Source organism: Schistocerca gregaria, unplaced genomic scaffold (assembly GCF_023897955.1).
Source record: "Schistocerca gregaria isolate iqSchGreg1 unplaced genomic scaffold, iqSchGreg1.2 ptg000240l, whole genome shotgun sequence".
NCBI lineage: Eukaryota > Metazoa > Arthropoda > Insecta > Orthoptera > Acrididae > Schistocerca > Schistocerca gregaria.
In genome coordinates, this window is record NW_026061752.1 from 2,126,678 (window position 1) to 2,149,586 (window position 22,909).

General features: G+C 25.9%; 2 long non-coding RNA genes across 2 annotated transcripts in view; one reads left to right on the forward strand and one right to left on the reverse strand.

Moving 5' to 3' along the window:
* Positions 1-20,355, reverse strand: part of LOC126305061 (uncharacterized) — a 29,045-nt gene extending 8,690 nt beyond the window's left edge. Inside the window, exon 1 of the long non-coding RNA XR_007553301.1 lies at positions 19,989-20,355. This is a non-coding gene — a long non-coding RNA (uncharacterized LOC126305061). The remainder of the gene's footprint in view (positions 1-19,988) is intronic.
* On the forward strand, positions 1,040-15,546 carry LOC126305063 (uncharacterized). Its single transcript, XR_007553303.1, has 2 exons — positions 1,040-1,512; positions 14,973-15,546. It is a non-coding gene; the product is annotated as an uncharacterized LOC126305063 (long non-coding RNA).
* Positions 20,356-22,909: the final 2,554 nt, after the last annotated feature.

Here is a 22,909-nt window from a genome sequence, read left to right on the forward strand (position 1 = left end):
CTCTAAATATAATTGCTCGGTTTGTAATCATTCTTTCTCATATAATTACAATGAATATAATGATTCCTACAATAGAAATTGTAGACCCAATTCTTGATACTACGTTTCATGATGTATATGCGTCTGGGTAGTCAGAGTATCGTCGAGGTCAAAGAATGATGTATTTAAATTTCGATCTGTTAATAATATAGTAATAGCTCCTGCTAAAACTGGAAGTGAAAGAAGGAGAAGTAATGCTGTAATAGCTACAGATCATACAAATAAAGGTGTTTGATCTAAAGTTATACTTTCTGATCGTATATTAATTGCTGTTGTAATGAAATTCACTGCACCAAGAATAGATGATACACCTGCTAAGTGCAGTGAAAAAATAGCTAGATCTACAGATGCACCCCCATGTGCAATAGCTCCTGCTAGAGGAGGGTAAACTGTTCATCCTGTACCAGCACCATTATCTACTATAGAAGATGTAAGAAGAAGGGTTAGTGAAGTTGGTAGTAATCAAAAACTTATATTATTTATTCGTGGAAATGCTATATCTGGTGCACCAATTATTAGTGGAACAAGTCAATTACCAAATCCACCAATTATAATAGGTATTACTATAAAGAAAATTATTACGAATGCGTGAGCTGTAATAATAACATTATAAATCTGGTCATCCCCAATTAGAGATCCGAGTTGGCCAAGTTCAGCACGAATAAGTATTCTTATTGATGTTCCTACTATTCCTGCTCATGCTCCAAATATGAAGTATAAAGTACCAATGTCCTTATGGTTTGTTGAGAATAATCATTTTTGCGGTAAGATGGCTGAATTTAAGGTGGTAGACTGTAAATCTACTTATGAGATGTTTTCTCTCTTATCATATTTAGGTCTTATATTCAATTATGATTCTAGACTGCAATTCTAGAGGTGTAAAATTTTACTAAGGCCTAAAAGATTATTCTTTTAATTATAACTTTGAAGGTTATTAGTTTGATTAACTTAAGTCCTTAGTATAATGAAATTAAGGTTGATGTTGAAATCAATCCTATTGTTGAAATTATTACTGTCATAGGAAGAATGATTCTTGATTTTTGGGACTTTATCTTTATAGATCACGAATTTTCTGTGTATGATATAATTAGAGCTGAGAATCTAATACGTATATAGTAGTAGAGTGTAATTGTAGTTAATACAACTATAATAGTTATAATAGTTGTTATATTGTTTTCTATTAATGATTGTATTACAATTCATTTTGGTAAGAATCCAAGGAATGGTGGTAGTCCACCTAAAGATAATAAAGATAAGAATATTATGAATTTAATTTCGGTTTTTATATTTCTGGCTGAATAAATTTGATTTATGAAAAATAAATTTATTTGCTTAAATAATACAACTATAATTAATCTTAATAGTGAGTAAATAAGGAAGTATAGTTCTCAGATGTTTTCTCTGACTGTTAATGATCTAATTATTCAACCTAGATGTCTGATTGATGAATATGCTAAAAGTTGTCGTAAGGATGTTTGATTTAAACCTCCTATTGCCCCAATAATAATTCTTAAGATAATAATAAAAGTTCTTAATTGAATACAATAAGATAAGACCATTATTGGGGCGATTTTTTGTCATGTTATTAATGTTAAACAATTATTTCATCTTGATGCTCCTATAACTTCTGGAAATCAGAAATGGAAAGGTGCAGCTCCAATCTTTAATAATAGCCTAGATCTAATTATTATTGATGGGATAAATTCTGTTTCCCATCCCATGGGATATTTTATTTGAATCAGCAAAATTGAAAATAATAATATTGTCGATGCTATTGCTTGGACAATAAAATATTTAATTGATGATTCATTTATTATTATATTTTTATTTCTTGTTAGGAGCGGAATAAATGAAAGTAAGTTGATCTCAAGTCCTATTCAAACCCCAAATCAGGAATTTGATGAAATGGACAGGATCGTTCCTATCATTATGTTGATAGGAAGAGAAGTTTTGTAGAGTTGTTGGTCATTAAAAAGGAGAGGATTGATACCTCTATAAATGGGGTATGAACCCATTAGCTTGTTTAGCTTACCTTTTTACATTAAGGTGTATGATGCACGTTAGTTTTTGATACTAAAGGAGGTAGTTTAATTGTATCTTATGTAATTTTAATGAAGGTAATTTTATTTACTTTATTTACCCTATCAAGGTAACCCTTTAATCAGGCACTTCTTTTATTTAATATATAAATCGAAAGTTTTTTTTTGAAATTCTTTTATGTATTATTTTGTTTAATTAGGATTAATTTATCCTGCTCATTTTATTTTTTATATATATATATATAATAAATAATTCATATTAATATATTACATTTAATTGAAATTAAAGTATTATAAGTTCATCTTACCATTATCAATTGATTATTTTAATGCAATTATTTACCTAGGATTATAGCTACTTATGTTTTTAACTTAAAATAGGTTATTATAATATAATATATATAATAATATGTAATTTAATATTTAATATTATTATAATTGGATATAATAAATAAAATTATTAATTTAAATATAAAATATTATAATTAATATAAATAATTATATTAATTATAATAATATAATTATGTAAATTATCTATAATTAGATTATTTAACTAATATATATGAAAGTTAACTTAATATAAAAAAAAGAATTCATATTAATAACATATTATATTAAATTACATAATTGTATAAAATATATTTATTATATTATTTAATCTTTCTTTATTTATTAGTGAAAAGAAAGATTAAATAAGAAAGAATATAATACATTTATTGCTATACATGTTCCATATTAATCTTTAATTATATATAATAGAGAAGTTGTTGTGGTCATACATAGGGGCGTTTCTTTTTTTTTGTTAATGTCTGTGGTTTTTTTCTTTTTTTTTCTTTAAACACTAGATCGCGTGTTTTTTTCCTGAATTAATAGATTTAAAATTTTCTTATTTTTTATTTTTAAAAGTTTTATTCTTGCTTGTTTATTCACTTTTTCTTTGTATTATATGTTAGTTTTGTTAGACTAAATGTTCTTTTTGCAGTAATTTGATTTAATTATCAAGTGATTTTGGATTTAGCAATTGATTTAGTATCGGCATAATTCGTGCCAGCAGCCGCGGTTATACGATTGATACAAGTGAATATTATTGGTTAAAACAGTTGTTTACATTATTAGGGCTGAAATATAAATTTGTAAGGTGAAATGTTAAAATTTATTTGTGGCCCTTTTTATGAATCTGTGAAATTTAAATAATAAACTAGGATTAGATACCCTATTATTTTAAATGTTAATTATATTTACCAGGGTACTATTAGTTAAGGTCTTTAAACCCAAAGAATTTGGCGGTATCTCATTCCATTCAGAGGAACCTACGCCATGATTGATAATACACGATTTACTCTACTTAATTTATTTGTTTGTATATCTCCATTATCAGAGAATCTTTTTAGAGTTATAATTCTCAAGATTTATAATTATAAAATATTTCAGGTCAAGGTGCAGCTTATAGTTAAGAGGAGGTGGGTTACAATAGATTTTTGTTTATAACGGATTTGATAGTGAAATACTGTTAATGAAGGTGGATTTGATAGTAATTTAATTTATTTAATTTAACTGATATTGGCTCTGAGATGTGTACACATCGCCCGTCGCTCTCATTATTGATTATTCTATTTTATTTTAAAGTAGCTTCAATTTAGATGAGATAAGTCGTAACATAGTAGATGTACTGGAAAGTGTATCTAGGAAGAGTTTCAAGATATAACTTATTAGTAAAGTGTTTCATTTACACTGAAAATTTTTCTGTGCAAATCAGGATATCTTGATTATTTATTTTATTATATTTATTTTTTGTTTATTTAATTATTTAATATAAATAATTTTATTGTATTTTTGTCTTAGTATATTTTATAGAATTGATTTTTTAAATTATAGTTTATTCGTAATGTAAGTGTTTTATGAAATATTATTTTAAATTTTTTTAAGTAGATTTTATTTATTGTACCTTTTGTATCAGGGTTTATCAAAATTTTAGTATTTATTTTACTTGTCTCGATTTGGGTTGATTTATAAATAATTTATAGTTAATGTATCATAATTATTATTAAAATATTTATAGAAATGAGATGTTAATCGTTTCCCAAGATATCTAGTTTCTTAAGAAAAAATTTAATTTTTTAAAGTTATTTGTTTTTATTTAATTTTTTAAGTAAAAATATTAACTTATTTATTCTTTAAGGGATAAGCTTTGAAGTTAATAACCTATAATTTATTTTATAGAAATATAATAGTAAGCTTTAAACCAGCTATCTTTAAGATTACGTTTTAGTTCATTATTTTTTATTTTGATTTTATAAATATTTTAGGTTATTTATTAAGATTATTAATTTAATTTTAAAATTTTTGTAATAATGATAGAATTAGTATATTTATTTGTATGAAATTTTTACCTTGTGAACTTATTATAAGGAACTAGGCAAAATTGATTTCCGCCTGTTTATCAAAAACATGTCCTCTTGTTTATATTTTGAGGTCTGGCCTGCTCACTGAGCGTATTTTTAAAGAGCCGCGGTATTTTGACCGTGCAAAGGTAGCATAATCATTAGTCTCTTAATTAGTGGCTGGAATGAATGGCTTGACGAGAAATCAACTGTCTCTTAATAAATTTTTGAATTTAACTTTTGAGTCAAAAGGCTTAAATTCTTCTTTAGGACGAGAAGACCCTATAGAGCTTGACATTTTACTTTTATATAGTTTTTTGTTTGTCTTTCTATATTTAATGATGATGTTTTGTTGGGGTGACATGAAGAATAGATAAACTCTTCATTATTATATCATTTATTTATGTTTGTTATTTTGATCCATAATTTATGATCATAAGATTAAGTTACCTTAGGGATAACAGCGTAATTGTTTTTGAGAGCTCATATCGACAAAGCAGATTGCGACCTCGATGTTGGATTAAGAAAAATTTTGGGTGCAGGAGCCCAATGATTAGGTCTGTTCGACCTTTAAATTCTTACATGATCTGAGTTCAGACCGGCGTGAGCCAGGTCGGTTTCTATCCTAAGATTGTTAATCCATATTAGTACGAAAGGACCATATGGTTAAAATATTTTTTGTTATATTGATTAATATTAATTTATTTACTATTTTGACAGATTAATGTGTTGAATTTAGAATTCATTTATGTAGATTTTTTCTACAAATAGTATTGATACTTTATGATTTATTTATATTTATTTTGAATTTTCTTTTATTGGTTATTTGTGTTTTAATTAGTGTTGCCTTTTTAACTTTATTAGAGCGTAAGGTTTTAGGTTATATTCAGATTCGAAAGGGTCCAAATAAGGTAGGTTTTGTTGGAATTCCTCAGCCATTTAGAGATGCTATTAAGTTAATTTGTAAGGAGCAGCCTATTCCTATTATATCTAATTACCTACTTTATTATTTTTCCCCTGTTTTTAATTTAATGATTTCTTTAGCCGTTTGAGTAATTTTTCCTTATTTAACTTATATGTGTTCTTTTTCTTATGGATTTTTATTTTTTTTATGTTGTACTAGATTAGGTGTTTATACTGTGATAATTGCTGGTTGATCTTCTAATTCAAATTATTCATTATTAGTTTCTCTTCGTTCTGTTGCTCAAACAATTTCTTATGAAGTTAGTTTAGCTTTAATTTTATTGTCTTTAATTATTTTAATTGGTAGTTTTAATACGTTTGATTTTATAAACTATCAGCTTTATTGTTGATTTATTATTATTTCTTTTCCTTTAGCTTTAGCTTGTTTTGCTTCTTGCTTAGCTGAAACTAATCGTACTCCTTTTGATTTTGCTGAAGGGGAATCTGAGTTAGTTTCAGGATTTAATATTGAGTATGGTGCGGGTGGTTTTACTTTAATTTTTTTAGCTGAATATACTAGAATTGTCTTCATAAGAATGTTATTGGCTTTAATTTTTTTGGGCGGTGATTTTTATTCTTTTATATTTTTTATTAAGCTTGCTATTATATCTTTTGGTTTTATTTGGGTTCGTGGAACATTACCACGGTTCCGTTATGATAAATTAATGTACTTAGCTTGAAAAAGTTTTTTACCTTTACCTTTGAATTTTTTTATTTTCTTTGTTGGTTTAAAGATTTTATTTATCTCATTTGTTTAGTGCAATTTTTTGAGAAAAGTTAATAGAAGAGTTAAACTTCTAATTTTATGTTTTCAAAACATATGCTTTTCCTAAGCTAATTAACTTTATTCCTTAATTAATTTATCTCATGCATTTGCGACATTGACATTAATTAAGAAATATGTGAAGTAAATAATTGTTAAGATTTGACCTGTTATAATATAAGGTTCTTCAACAGGTCGTTTACCAATTCACGTTAGTAAGCATACAACAACTACTATAATTCAGAATAAAAATTTGATTAATAGGGTAAAATTGAATGCATCGGAATGGTGTTTTATTATAAAATGGTAAAATTATTAAGATTCTAATTGATAAAAATAATGCAATAACACCTCCTAACTTATTAGGGATAGATCGTAGAATTGCATATGCAAATAGGAAATATCATTCTGTTTGAATGTGAACTGGTGTTACTAATGGGTTGGCAGGTACAAAGTTATCTGGATCTCCTAATAGGTAAGGATTAATTAAACATAGTATAATTAATAATGATGTTATTATTACAAATGTAATAGAATCCATAAAGGTAAAGTATGGATGGAATGGAATTTTTTCAATATCTCCATTTAGTCCAAGAGGATTATTAGATCCTGTTTGGTGAAGAAAAAATAAATGAATTGCTGCTATAGCAGCAATAATAAATGGTAATACAAAATGGAATGTGAAGAATCGATTTAATGTTGCATTATCAACAGCGAATCCTCCTCATACTCATTGGACTAAATCTGTTCCTAAGTATGGGATTGCTGATAATAAATTAGTAATTACTGTTGCACCTCAAAAAGATATTTGGCCTCAGGGTAAGACATATCCTATAAATGCAGTTGCTATAACAAAAAATAAAATCACTGTACCAATTATTCAGGTATGTATATATATATAAGATCCATAGTAAATTCCCCGTCCTACATGTAAGTAAATACAAATAAAAAATGTAGATGCTCCATTTGCGTGTAAGGTTCGGATAATTCAACCATTATTTACGTCTCGGCAGATGTGTACTACACTACTGAATGCTATTTCAATATTTGATGTATAATGTATAGCTAAAAATAGTCCAGTTACGATTTGAATTACCAAACATAACCCTAATAGGGATCCAAAATTTCATCAAAATGAAATATTTGTTGGGGCAGGTAAGTCAATTAAAGAGTTATTAATAATTTTAATTAAAGGATGTCTTAATCGTAAGGGTTTATTCATTAGTAATTATCTTATTTTACGAATAGGTCCCTGATTAATATTGGTGATTTTAACAACTGCTAGTAGTGCTAAAAATAAATAAATTATTATTATTATTGTAATAATGAATGTTGGTCTATTATATAATTTTTCTAAAGATATTGTTATTTCTTGATAATTGATTGAATTATCAATATTTATAGTTTCGGTGTTTTTGAAAAAGTCTATAAATATAGATATATCTAGAATAATTAATATTAATATGATAAATACTCACATTATTAATGTAATAATTATAGTGATTGAATAGGCTGAAATATTTCGTTTGATGCAATTCTTGTAATGTAAATAAATAATACTAGTATACCACCAAGAAATGTTAAAAATAAAATATATGATAATCAATATCTTTCTATTATTGTTCCTGTTATTAATCCAACTAGGAAGGTTTGAAGGATAATAAAAAGCATTATTGATATTGGGTGTCTTAATTTAATAAAATTAATATTTATTACATTTGATAATGATATAATTATTATTTTGATCATTTCAGGGGTTAGTTTATTTAAAATACCGGTTTTGGGGACCGATGATGGAAGCTTTTCCACCTCTGAAGTTTTAAAAGTGGGGGTTGGACTTATTTCCGGTTTACAAGACCGGCGTTTTTTTTAAACTATTAAAACTAATGTTTATATTCTCTATTTTTACTTCTTTATTGATTTATTTTGCTGGTGTTTATGTTTTTTCTTCTAAACGTAAACATTTATTAATGGTTCTTTTGAGATTAGAATATATTGTTCTTTCTTTATTTATGTTAGTTATTGTTTTTCTTATTGAGTTTGATTATGATTATTTTTTTCCTGTTATTTTTTAGTTTTTTCTGTTTGTTAGGGTGCTTTAGGTCTTTCTATTTTAGTTTCTATAATTCGTTCTCACGGTAATGATTTTTTTAATTCTTTTGGTTTATCTTTATGTTAAAGTATTTATTTATAACTATTTTTTTGATCCCTCTTTGTTTATTAAATAATTGTTGATGGTTGGTTCATTCTTTAATGTTTCTGTCGGGTTTTGTTTTTATAATTTGTGTTTATTCATATGCTGATTTGAATATAATTAGATATTATTTTGGTATTGATTATTTTTCTTTTAGTTTAATTTTACTTAGTTTTTGGATTTGTTCTTTAATAATCACTGCTAGAGGTTCAGTTTATTTAAGTTCATATCATTCTAATTTTTTTGTTTTTATGGTTTTGATTTTAATAATTATGCTTTATTGTTCATTTGCTAGATTAAGTCTTCTTTCTTTTTATATTTTTTTTGAGGCTAGATTAGTTCCTACTTTACTTTTAATTTTGGGTTGGGGTTATCAACCTGAGCGTTTGCAGGCTGGTGTTTATTTAATTTTTTATTCTTTGGTTGCTAGATTACCTTTATTATTAGTTTTATTTAAGGTTTATGATTTTTCTAATACTTTATATTTTCCTTTATTGGTTGATTTTGGTTCTTATTATTTTATGTTTTATGTATTTATAATTTTGGCTTTTTTAGTTAAGATACCTATGTTTTTGGTTCATTTATGACTTCCTAAGGCTCATGTAGAGGCCCCTATTTCAGGTAGAATAATTCTTGCTGGTGTTTTATTAAAGTTAGGTGGTTATGGTATTTATCGTGTTATAAAGGTTATTTCTTATTTGGGTTTAAAGTTTAATTATTTTTGATTGTCTTTAGGTTTATCTGGGGGTGTTATTGTAAGATTTATTTGTTTTCGTCAGGTTGATTTAAAGTCTTTAATTGCATATTCTTCTGTTGCTCATATAAGAATGGTTATTGGTGGATTGATGACTATGAATTGATGAGGTTGTGTAGGTTCTCTTTCTCTAATGGTTGGTCATGGTTTATGTTCTTCTGGTTTATTTTGTTTATCTAATATTATTTATGAACGTTTAGGTAGACGAAGATTATTAATTAACAAGGGTATAATTAATTTGATGCCAAGAATGGCTTTATGATGATTTCTTTTAAGATCATCAAATATGGCTGCTCCTCCTTCTTTAAATTTGGTAGGTGAAATTAGATTATTAAATAGAATTATATCTTGATCTTCTTTTAGATTCTTTGCTTCGATTTTTTTATCTTTTTTTAGAGCTGTTTATACTTTGTATATATATTCTTATTCTCAGCATGGGAATTATTATTCTGGTGTTTATACTTGTTCTCTTGGTTATTTTCGTGAATATCATCTTTTACTTTTACATTGATTGCCTTTAAATATTCTCTGTTTAAAGGGTGAATATTTCTTTGTTTAGTTTGCTTAAGTATTTTAATTAAAAATATTGTTTTGTGGAATCAATGATATGAAGTTTTTCGTCTTAGGCCGTGAATTTATTTTCTATTTGTTCTTTGAGTTTTTTTTCTTTGTTTATTTCGAGAACTATAATTTTTATTTTAGGTATTTATTATTTAATAATTGATTATAGAGTTTTTGTTGAGTGAGAGCTTTTCAATTTAAATGGTTCTATAGTTGTTATAACTTTAATTTTGGATTGAATATCTCTTATTTTTATATCTTTTGTTATATATATTTCTTCTTTGGTTATTTATTATAGAGAGGATTATATATCTGGTGAAAAGAATATAAATCGTTTTATTATTATTGTTTTAATATTTATTCTTTCTATAGGTTTTTTAATTATTAGTCCTAATTTAATTAGAATTTTATTAGGTTGAGATGGTTTAGGTTTAGTTTCTTATTGTTTAGTTATTTATTATCAAAATGTAAAATCTTATAGTGCTGGTATATTAACTGCACTTTCTAATCGTATTGGTGATGTTGCTATTTTAATTTCTATTGCATGAATGTTAAATTTTGGTGGTTGAAATTATATTTATTATTATGATTTTATTTCTAATTCTTTTGAAATAAAGCTCATTACTATATTAATTGTTTTAGCAGCTATAACTAAGAGAGCTCAGATTCCTTGCTCTTCATGACTTCCTGCTGCTATAGCAGCACCTACTTCTGTTTCTGCTTTAGTTCATTCTTCTACTCTTGTTACTGCTGGTGTTTATTTATTAATTCGTTTTAGACCAATATTGGATACTTATAATTGTGGTTGATTTTTACTTTTAATTGGTTGTATAACTATATTTATGGTTGGATTGGGCGCTAATTTTGAGTTTGATTTAAAGAAGATTATTGCTCTTTCTACTTTAAGACATCTTGGTTTAATAATAAGAATTTTGGCTATAGGTTATCCAAAGCTTGCATTTTTTCATTTATTGGCTCATGCTTTATTTAAGGCATTATTATTTATATGTGCAGGTTCAATAATTCATAATTTGAAGGATTCTCAGGATATTCGTTTTATAGGATCAATTGTTAATTTCATACCTTTAACTTCAGTTTGTTTTAATGTTTCTAGTTTATCTTTGTGTGGAATACCTTTTTTAGCGGGATTTTATTCAAAGGATTTAATTCTTGAGATGGTTAGTTTAAGATGAATTAATTGTTTAATTTTTTCTTTATTTTTTTTCTACTGGTTTAACTTCTTCTTATTCTTTTCGTTTGTTTTATTATTCAATATCTGGTGATAATAATTTTTATTCTAGATTTTCTTTTGATGATAAGGGTTATTATATTTCATTTGGAATAATTGGTCTATAGTTTGTTGCTGTTTTTGGTGGTAGTCTTTTATCTTGATTAATTTTTCCTATTCCTCATGTGATTGCTTTACCTTATTATTTAAAGTTTTTAACTATTACAGTTGTTATTTTAGGTGCTTATTTAGGTTATCTTATTTCTAATTTTGATTTTTCTCATAATTTATTTTCTTTAAGTATACTTTCTTTTGTTAGATTTGCTGGTTCTATATGATTTATACCTTTTCTTTCAACTAATTTTATTAGATATATTCCTTTAAAATAGGTTATTATTCATCTAAGTCATTTGATTATGCTTGAGGTGAATTACTTGGTGGTCAAGGTTTATATAGATTATTTATTTATTTAATTGGTTATATTCAAGGTTGATATGATTCTAATTTCAAGATTTATCTTTTAACTTTTATTTTTTGAATATTTATTTTGGTAATATTGTTTTTCGTTTACTTAAATAGCTTATAATTAGAGCGTGACACTGAAGATGTTAAGGAAGTATTTTTACTTTTAAGTATTTATAAATATAGATATATTATTTTTACAGTGAAAATGTAATGTTTTATTTAAACTATATAAATTTTAGAAATGTTAACGGAGTTTAACCGCTAATATAAAAAGTTAGCAGCTTTCATATTGGCTTTACATTTCCATAATTGGAACTATTGTAGTTCAATTATATTATTAACAGTAATACGCCTCTTTTTGGCTTCAATTAATAAGAATAAGGGTAGTACATACCAATCTTCCAGGTCGAAACTGACTGCAATATTTCGCTTCTTATTCTATTTAAGGTTGATTGATAATATCAATACTTTTTGAATGCAACCCAAATGTTATATTTAACTACAACCCTTTATTCTGCTCATTGTAATGCTCCTTGGTTTCATTCATGGTATAGTCCTCCTAATAGAACTAGAATAAAAAATATTGTTGATACTGTTCAGATTATAATGTCTGAAGTTTTAAAAATAATTACAATTGGTAGAATTAGTGCAATTTCTACATCAAAAATTAAAAAGATTACTGCGATTAGGAAGAATCGTATTGAGAATGGTATTCGTGCTGATCTTTTTGGATCAAACCCACATTCAAATGGTGATCTTTTTTCTCGATCATTAATTAATTTTTTTGATAGTGTTGTTGCCAGGATTATAACAATTATTGGAATAATAAATCTAATGAAAACTCTTGTTGATAGAATTAGAATTGTTTTTCTTGATTTATATCAAGCTTTCTGATTGGAAGTCAAATGTACTATTTATACTAGAAAAACAATTATCTACCTCATCAATAAATAGAGATATATAAGAATAATCATACTACATCTACGAAGTGTCAGTATCATGCTGCTGCTTCAAATCCAAAGTGATGTCTTGGTGAAAATTGATTTATTGAGTGTCGAACTAGACATGTTGATAAAAAGATTGTTCCAATAATTACGTGTAAACCATGGAATCCTGTTGCAACAAAGAATGTTGATCCATAAACTGCATCTGCAATGGTAAAAGGTGCTTCTCAATATTCATATGCTTGAAGTATTGTAAAGTATAGTCCTAATAACACTGTGAAGAATAATCCTTGTAGTGCTTGAGTATGATTAGATTCCATTAAACTATGATGTGCTCATGTTACTGTTACTCCTGATGCTAAAAGAATAGCTGTATTAAGTAATGGAATTTGTATAGGGTTAAAGGGTTGAATTCCTATTGGAGGTCATAGTATTCCTAGTTCAATTGTTGGTGCTAATCTTCTTCTAAAGAATGCTCAAAAAAAAGAAACAAAAAATAATACCTCTGATGCAATAAATAAAATTATTCCTCATCGTAATCCAATTGATACAAATCCTGTATGTAATCCTTGATATGTTCCTTCTTGTACTACATCTCGTCATCATTGAATTATAGTTAGTAGGGTAATTCCAAATCCAATTATGAATAAGTTAATATTAAATAGGTGGAATAATTTTGCTAGTCCTGATACTAGGACTATTGCTCCAATTGCTCCTGTTAATGGTCAAGGTCTATAGTCTACTAAGTGGAATGGGTGGTTTGAGTGAGTTGTTAACATAGGTTTAATATACTTCTCTAGAATATAGAGTTCTTAGAATTGAGAAAACATAGGCTTGAATTATTGCTACTGCTGATTCTAGAATTAATAGAAGTATTTGTCCAATAATTAGTAATGAGATTAAGTTTATTGTTATAGATGGTCCTGTGTTTCCTAATAAGGTTAATAATAAGTGTCCTGCAATTATATTTGCTGCCAACCGTACTGCTAATGTACCTGGTCGAATAACATTACTAATTGTTTCAATTAGTTCTATAAATGATATTAATGCAGGCGGTGTACCTTGTGGTACAAGGTGTGTAAATATATGATTAGTATGGTTAATTCATCCAAATAATATAAATCTTAGCCATATAGGTAGGGCAATTGCAAATGTTAATGCTAAATGTCTTGTTCTAGTAAAAATATAAGGGAATAATCCTATGAAATTGTTAAATAATATTATAATAAAAATTGAGATGAAAATGAATGTTGTTCCATTAAATGATTTTGGTCCAAGAAGTGTTTTAAATTCATTATGTAAGGTTAAATTTAGTTTATTTCAGATAATGTTAATTCGTGATGGTGTAAGTCAAAATAGTGATGGGATTAATAATAGTCCTAGAAATGTTCTAGTTCAATTTAATGATAAATTAAAGATGTTAGTTGATGGGTCAAATGTTGAGAATAGATTTGTTATCATTTTCAATTTAAGTTTTTTATTTCAATTGTTCCTTTTTCTGCTCTTTTAATAAGGTTAGGTTTAAATGAGAAGAAGTTTATTTGATTAAACAAGATTAATGTAGCTGAAAATATAATGAATAGTGAGAATCATATAAGAGGGGATATTTGAGGGATTTGGATATAATTTCCCCATCAGAAGTAGTCGTTAATTTACTATTATTTGGTTTAAGAGACCATTACTTACTTTCAGTCATCTGATGAATTTCAAGGTGTACTAATTTTTTTAGTTACTTTAGATTGACACTCTAATGTTATTTATTTTAACTAACTCCTTAAATTATCTTAGAATATCACTTAATAAATAAATTTACTGAAGTTCTTTCAATTACAAATGGTATAAATCTGTGGTTTGCTCCACAGATTTCTGAGCATTGTCCAAAGAAAAATCCAGGTCGATTTATTGTGAATGTTCCTTGATTTAACCGACCTGGCGTTGCATCAATTTTAACCCCTAATGCAGGAACTGCTCATGAGTGTAGAACATCTGATGCTCTTGTTAATATTCGTACTTCTGTATTTATTGGTAGGATTGTTCGGTTATCTACATCTAGTAGTCGGAATCCATCATTTTCTAGGTCTTGTTCTGGTGTTATATAAGTGTCAAATTCTACGTCTAAAGTCCTTAGTATAATGAAATTAAGGTTGATGTTGAAATCAATCCTATTTTTGAAATTATTACTGTTATAGGAAGAATGATTCTTGATTTTTGGGACTTTATCTTTATAGATCACGAATTTTCTGTGTATGATATAATTAGAGCTGAGAATCTAATACGTATATAGTAGTAGAGTGTAATCGTAGTTAATACAACTATAATAGTTATAATAGTTGTTATATTGTTTTCTATTAATGATTGTATTACAATTCATTTTGGTAAGAATCCAAGGAATGGTGGTAGTCCACCTAAAGATAATAAAGATAAGAATATTATGAATTTAATTTCGGTTTTTATATTTCTGGCTGAATAAATTTGATTTATGAAAAATAAATTTATTTGCTTAAATAATAAAACTATAATTAATCATAATAGTGAGTAAATAATGAAGTATAGTTCTCAGATGTTTTCTCTGACTGTTAATGATCTAATTATTCAACCTAGATGTCTGATTGATGAATATGCTAAAAGTTGTCGTAAGGAGGTTTGATTTAAACCTCCTATTGCCCCAATAATAATTCTTAAGATAATAATTGTTCAAATAAAAGTTCTTAATTGAATAAAATAAGATAAGACCATTATTGGGGCGATTTTTTGTCATGTTATTAATGTTAAACAATTATTTCATCTTGATGCTCCTATAACTTCTGGAAATCAGAAATGGAAAGGTGCAGCTCCAATCTTTAATAATAGTCTAGATCTAATTATTATTGATGGGATAAATTATGTTTCCCATCCCATGGGATATTTTATTTGAATCAGCAAAATTGAAAATAATAATATTGTCGATGCTATTGCTTGGACAATAAAATATTTAATTGATGATTCATTTATTATTATATTTTTATTTCTTGTTAGGAGCGAAATAAATGAAAGTAAGTTGATCTCAAGTCCTATTCAAACCCCAAATCAGGAATTTGATGAAATGGACAGGATCGTTCCTATCATTAATGTTGATAGGAAGAGAAGTTTTGTAGAGTTGTTGGTCATTAAAAAGGAGAGGATTGATACCTCTATAAATGGGGTATGAACCCATTAGCTTGTTTAGCTTACCTTTTTACATTAAGGTGTATGATGCACGTTAGTTTTTGATACTAAAGGAGGTAGTTTAATTCTATCTTATGTAATTTTAATGAAGGTAATTTTATTTACTTTATTTACCCTATCAAGGTAACCCTTTAATCAGGCACTTCATTTATTTAATATATAAATCGAAAGTTTTTTTTTTGAAATTCTTTTATGTATTATTTTGTTTAATTAGGATTAATTTATTCTGCTCATTTTATTTTTTATATATATATATATAATAAATAATTTATATTAATATATTACATTTAATTGAAATTAAAGTATTATAAGTTCATCTTACCATTATCAATTGATTATTTTAATGCAATTATTTACCTAGGATTATAGCTACTTATGTTTTTAGATAAAAATAGGTTATTATAATATAATATATATAATAATATGTAATTTAATATTTAATATTATTATAATTGGATGTAATAAATTAAATTATTAATTTAAATATAAAATATTATAATTAATATAAATAATTATATTAATTATAATAATATAATTATGTAAATTATCTATAATTAGATTATTTAACTAATATATATGAAAGTTAACTTAATATAAAAAAAGTATTCATATTAATAACATATTATATTAAATTACATAATTGTATAAAATATATTTATTATATTATTTAATCTTTCTCTATTTATTAGTGAAAAGAAAGATTAAATAAGAAAGAATATAATACATTTATTGCTATACATGTTCCATATTAATCTTTAATTATATATAATAGAGAAGTTGTTGTGGTCATACATAGGGGCGTTTCTTTTTTTTGTTAATGTTTGTGGTTTTTTTCTTTTTTTTCTTTAAATATTTGAATCTTTTATTTTTTCCTGAATTAATAGATTTAAAATTTTCTTATCTTTTATTTTTAAAAGTTTTATTCTTGCTTGTTTATTCACTTTTTCTTTGTATTATATGTAAGTTTTGTTAGACTAAATGTTCTTTTTGCAGTAATTTGATTTAATTATCAAGTGATTTTGGATTTAGCAATTGATTTAGTATCGGCATAATTCGTGCCAGCAGCCGCGGTTATACGATTGATACAAGTGAATATTATTGGTTAAAACAGTTGTTTATATTATTAGGGTTGAAATATAAATTTGTAAGGTGAAATGTTAAAATTTATTTGTGGCCCTTTTTATGAATCTGTGAAATTTAAATAATAAACTAGGATTAGATACCCTATTATTTTAAATGTTAATTATATTTACCAGGGTACTATTAGTTAAGGTCTTTAAACCCAAAGAATTTGGCGGTATCTCATTCCATTCAGAGGAACCTACCCCATGATTGATAATACACGATTTACTCTACTTAATTTATTTGTTTGTATATCTCCGTTATCAGAGAATCTTTTTAGAGTTATAATTCTCGAGATTTGTAATTATAAAATATTTCAGGTCAAGGTGCAGCTTATAGTTAAGAGGAGGTGGGTTACAATAGATTTTTGTTTATAACGGATTTGATAGTGAAATACTGTTAATGAAGGTGGATTTGATAGTAATTTAATTTATTTAATTTAACTGATATTGGCTCTGAGATGTGTACACATCGCCTGTCGCTCTCATTATTGATTATTCTATTTTATTTTAAAGTAGCTTCAATTTAGATGAGATAAGTCGTAACATAGTAGATGTACTGGAAAGTGTATCTAGGAAGAGTTTCAAGATATAACTTATTAGTAAAGTGTTTCATTTACACTGAAAATTTTTCTGTGCAAATCAGGATATCTTGATTATTTATTTTATTATATTTATTTTTTGTTTATTTAATTATTTAATATAAATAATTTTATTGTATTTTTGTCTTAGTATATTTTATAGAATTGATTTTTTAAATTAAAGTTTATTGGTAATGTAAGTGTTTTATGAAATATTATTTTAAATTTTTTTAAGTAGATTTTATTTATTGTACCTTTTGTATCAGGGTTTATCAAAATTTTAGTATTTATTTTACTTGTCTCGATTTGGGTTGTTTTATAAATAATTTATAGTTAATGTATCATAATTATTATTAAATTATTTATAGAAATGAGATGTTAATCGTTTCCCAAGATATCTAGTTTCTTAAGAAAAAATTTAATTTTTTAAAGTTATTTGTTTTTATTTAATTTTTTAAGTAAAAATATTAACTTATTTATTCTTTAAGGGATAAGCTTTGAAGTTAATAACCTATAATTTATTTTATAGAAATATAATAGTAAGCTTTAAACCAGCTATCTTTAAGATTACGTTTTAGTTCATTATTTTTTATTTTGATTTTATAAATATTTTAGGTTATTTATTAAGATTATTAATTTAATTTTAAAATTTTTGTAATAATGATAGAATTAGTATATTTATTTGTATGAAATTTTTACCTTGTGAACTTATTATAAGGAACTAGGCAAAATTGATTTCCGCCTGTTTATCAAAAACATGTCCTCTTGTTTATATTTTGAGGTCTGGCCTGCTCACTGAGCGTATTTTTAAAGAGCCGCGGTATTTTGACCGTGCAAAGGTAGCATAATCATTAGTCTCTTAATTAGTGGCTGGAATGAATGGCTTGACGAGAAATCAACTGTCTCTTAATAAATTTTTGAATTTAACTTTTGAGTCAAAAGGCTTAAATTCTTCTTTAGGACGAGAAGACCCTATAGAGCTTGACATTTTACTTTTATATAGTTTTTTGTTTGTCTTTCTATATTTAATGATGATGTTTTGTTGGGGTGACATGAAGAATAGATAAACTCTTCATTATTATATCATTTATTTATGTTTGTTATTTTGATCCATAATTTATGATCATAAGATTAAGTTACCTTAGGGATAACAGCGTAATTGTTTTTGAGAGCTCATATCGACAAAGCAGATTGCGACCTCGATGTTGGATTAAGAAAAATTTTGGGTGCAGGAGCCCAATGATTAGGTCTGTTCGACCTTTAAATTCTTACATGATCTGAGTTCAGACCGGCGTGAGCCAGGTCGGTTTCTATCCTAAGATTGTTAATCCATATTAGTACGAAAGGACCATATGGTTAAAATATTTTTTGTTATATTGATTAATATTAATTTATTTACTATTTTGACAGATTAATGTGTTGAATTTAGAATTCATTTATGTAGATTTTTTCTACAAATAGTATTGATACTTTATGATTTATTTATATTTATTTTGAATTTTCTTTTATTGGTTATTTGTGTTTTAATTAGTGTTGCCTTTTTAACTTTATTAGAGCGTAAGGTTTTAGGTTATATTCAGATTCGAAAGGGTCCAAATAAGGTAGGTTTTGTTGGAATTCCTCAGCCATTTAGAGATGCTATTAAGTTAATTTGTAAGGAGCAGCCAATTCCTATTATATCTAATTACCTACTTTATTATTTTTCCCCTGTTTTTAATTTAATGATTTCTTTAGCCGTTTGAGTAATTTTTCCTTATTTAACTTATATGTGTTCTTTTTCTTATGGATTTTTATTTTTTTTATGTTGTACTAGATTAGGTGTTTATACTGTTATAATTGCTGGTTAAAATGATAAATTAATGTACTTAGCTTGAAAAAGTTTTTTACCTTTATCTTTGAATTTTTTTATTTTCTTTGTTGGTTTAAAGATTTTATTTATCTCATTTGTTTAGTGAAATTTTTTGAGAAAAGTTAATAGAAGAGTTAAACTTCTAATTTTATGTTTTCAAAACATATGCTTTTCCTAAGCTAATTAACTTTATTCCTTAATTAATTTATCTCATGCGTTTGCGACATGGACATGAATTAAGAAGTATGTGAAGTAAATAATTGTTAAGATTTGACCTGTTATAATATAAGGTTCTTCAACAGGTCGTTTACCAATTCACGTTAGTAAGCATACAACAACTACTATAATTCAGAATAAAATTTGATTAATAGGGTAAAATTGAATGCCTCGGAATGGTGTTTTATTATAAAATGGTAAAATTATTAAGATTCTAATTGATAAAAATAATGCAATAACACCTCCTAACTTATTAGGGATAGATCGTAGAATTGCATATGCAAATAGGAAATATCATTCTGGTTGAATGTGAACTGGTGTTACTAATGGGTTGGCAGGTACAAAGTTATCTGGATCTCCTAATAGGTAAGGATTAATTAAACATAGTATAATTAATAATGATGTTATTATTACAAATGTAATAGAATCCATAAAGGTAAAGTATGGATGGAATGGAATTTTTTCAATATCTCCATTTAGTCCAAGAGGATTATTAGATCCTGTTTGGTGAAGAAAAAATAAATGAATTGCTGCTATAGCAGCAATAATAAATGGTAATACAAAATGGAATGTGAAGAATCGATTTAATGTTGCATTATCAACAGCGAATCCTCCTCATACTCATTGGACTAAATCTATTCCTAAGTATGGGATTGCTGATAATAAATTAGTATTTATTGTTGCACCTCAAAAAGATATTTGGCCTCAGGGTAAGACATATCCTATAAATGCAGTTGCTATAACTAAAAATAAAATCACTGTACCAATTATTCAGGTATGTATATATATATAAGATCCATAGTAAATTCCCCGTCCTACATGTAAGTAAATACAAATAAAAAATATAGATGCTCCATTTGCGTGTAAGGTTCGGATAATTCAACCATTATTTACGTCTCGGCAGATGTGTACTACACTACTGAATGCTATTTCAATATTTGATGTATAATGTATAGCTAAAAATAGTCCAGTTACGATTTGAATTACCAAACATAACCCTAATAGGAATCCAAAATTTCATCAAAATGAAATATTTGTTGGGGCAGGTAAGTCAATTAAAGAGTTATTAATAATTTTAATTAAAGGATGTCTTAATCGTAAGGGTTTATTCATTAGTAATTATCTTATTTTACGAATAGGTCCCTGATTAATATTGGTGATTTTAACAACTGCTAGTAGTGCTAAAAATAAATGAATTATTATTATTATTGTAATAATGAATGTTGGTCTATTATATAATTTTTCTAAAGATATTGTTATTTCTTGATAATTGATTGAATTATCATTATTTATAGTTTCGGTGTTTTTGAAAAAGTCTATAAATATAGATATATCTAGAATAATTAATATTAATATGATAAATACTCACATTATTAATGTAATAATTATAGTGATTGATTTAGGCTGAAATATTTCGTTTGATGCAATTCTTGTAATGTAAATAAATAATACTAGTATACCACCAAGAAATGTTAAAAATAAAATATATGATAATCAATATCTTTCTATTATTGTTCCTGTTATTAATCCAACTAGGAAGGTTTGAAGGATAATAAAAAGCATTATTGATATTGGGTGTCTTAATTTAATAAAATTAATATTTATTACATTTGATAATGATATAATTATTATTTTGATCATTTCAGGGGTTAGTTTATTTAAAATACCGGTTTTGGGGACCGATGATGGAAGCTTTTCCACCTCTGAAGTTTTAAAAGTGGGGGCTGGACTTATTTCCGGTTTACAAGACCGGCGTTTTTTTTAAACTATTAAAACTAATGTTTATATTCTCTATTTTTACTTCTTTATTGATTTATTTTGCTGGTGTTTATGTTTTTTCTTCTAAACGTAAACATTTATTAATGGTTCTTTTGAGATTAGAATATATTGTTCTTTCTTTATTTATGTTAGTTATTGTTTTTCTTATTGAGTTTGATTATGATTATTTTTTTCCTGTTATTTTTTTAGTTTTTTCTGTTTGTGAGGGTGCTTTAGGTCTTTCTATTTTAGTTTCAATAATTCGTTCTCATGGTAATGATTTTTTTAATTCTTTTGGTTTATCTTTATGTTAAAGTATTTATTTATAACTATTTTTTGATCCCTCTTTGTTTATTAAATAATTGTTGATGGTTGGTTCATTCTTTAATGTTTCTGTCGGGTTTTGTTTTTATAATTTGTGTTTATTCATATGCTGATTTGAATATAATTAGATATTATTTTGGTATTGATTATTTTTCTTTTAGTTTAATTTTACTTTGTTTTTGGATTTGTTCTTTAATAATCACTGCTAGAGGTTCAGTTTATTTAAGTTCATATCATTCTAATTTTTTTGTTTTTATGGTTTTGATTTTAATAATTATGCTTTATTGTTCATTTGCTAGATTAAGTCTTCTTTCTTTTTATATTTTTTTTGAGGCTAGATTAGTTCCTACTTTACTTTTAATTTTGGGTTGGGGTTATCAACCTGAGCGTTTGCAGGCTGGTGTTTATTTAATTTTTTATACTTTGGTTGCTATATTACCTTTATTATTAGTTTTATTTAAGGTTTATGATTTTTCTAATACTTTATATTTTCCTTTATTGGTTGATTTTGGTTCTTATTATTTTATGTTTTATGTATTTATAATTTTGGCTTTTTTAGTTAAGATACCTATGTTTTTGGTTCATTTATGACTTCCTAAGGCTCATGTAGAGGCCCCTATTTCAGGTAGAATAATTCTTGCTGGTGTTTTATTAAAGTTAGGTGGTTATGGTATTTTTCGTGTTATAAAGGTTATTTCTTATTTGGGTTTAAAGTTTAATTATTTTTGATTGTCTTTAGGTTTATCTGGGGGTGTTATTGTAAGATTTATTTGTTTTCGTCAGGTTGATTTAAAGTCTTTAATTGCATATTCTTCTGTTGCTCATATAAGAATGGTTATTGGTGGATTGATGACTATGAATTGATGAGGTTGTGTAGGTTCTCTTTCTCTAATGGTTGGTCATGGTTTATGTTCTTCTGGTTTATTTTGTTTATCTAATATTATTTATGAACGTTTAGGTAGACGAAGATTATTAATTAACAAGGGTATAATTAATTTGATGCCAAGAATGGCTTTATGATGATTTCTTTTAAGATCATCAAATATGGCTGCTCCTCCTTCTTTAAATTTGGTAGGTGAAATTAGATTATTAAATAGAATATATTTATTATGGTGTTTATACTTGTTCTCTTGGTTATTTTCGTGAATATCATCTTTTACTTTTACATTGATTGCCTTTAAATATTCTCTGTTTAAAGGGTGAATATTTCTTTGTTTAGTTTGCTTAAGTATTTTAATTAAAAATATTGTTTTGTGGAATCAATGATATGAAGTTTTTCATCTTAGGCCATGAATTGATTTTCTATTTGTTCTTTGAATTTTTTTTCTTTGTTTATTTCGAGAACTATAATTTTTATTTTAGGTATTTATTATTTAATAATTGATTATAGAGTTTTTGTTGAGTGAGAGCTTTTCAATTTAAATGGTTCTATAGTTGTTATAACTTTAATTTTGGATTGAATATCTCTTATTTTTATATCTTTTGTTATATATATTTCTTCTTTGGTTATTTATTATAGAGAGGA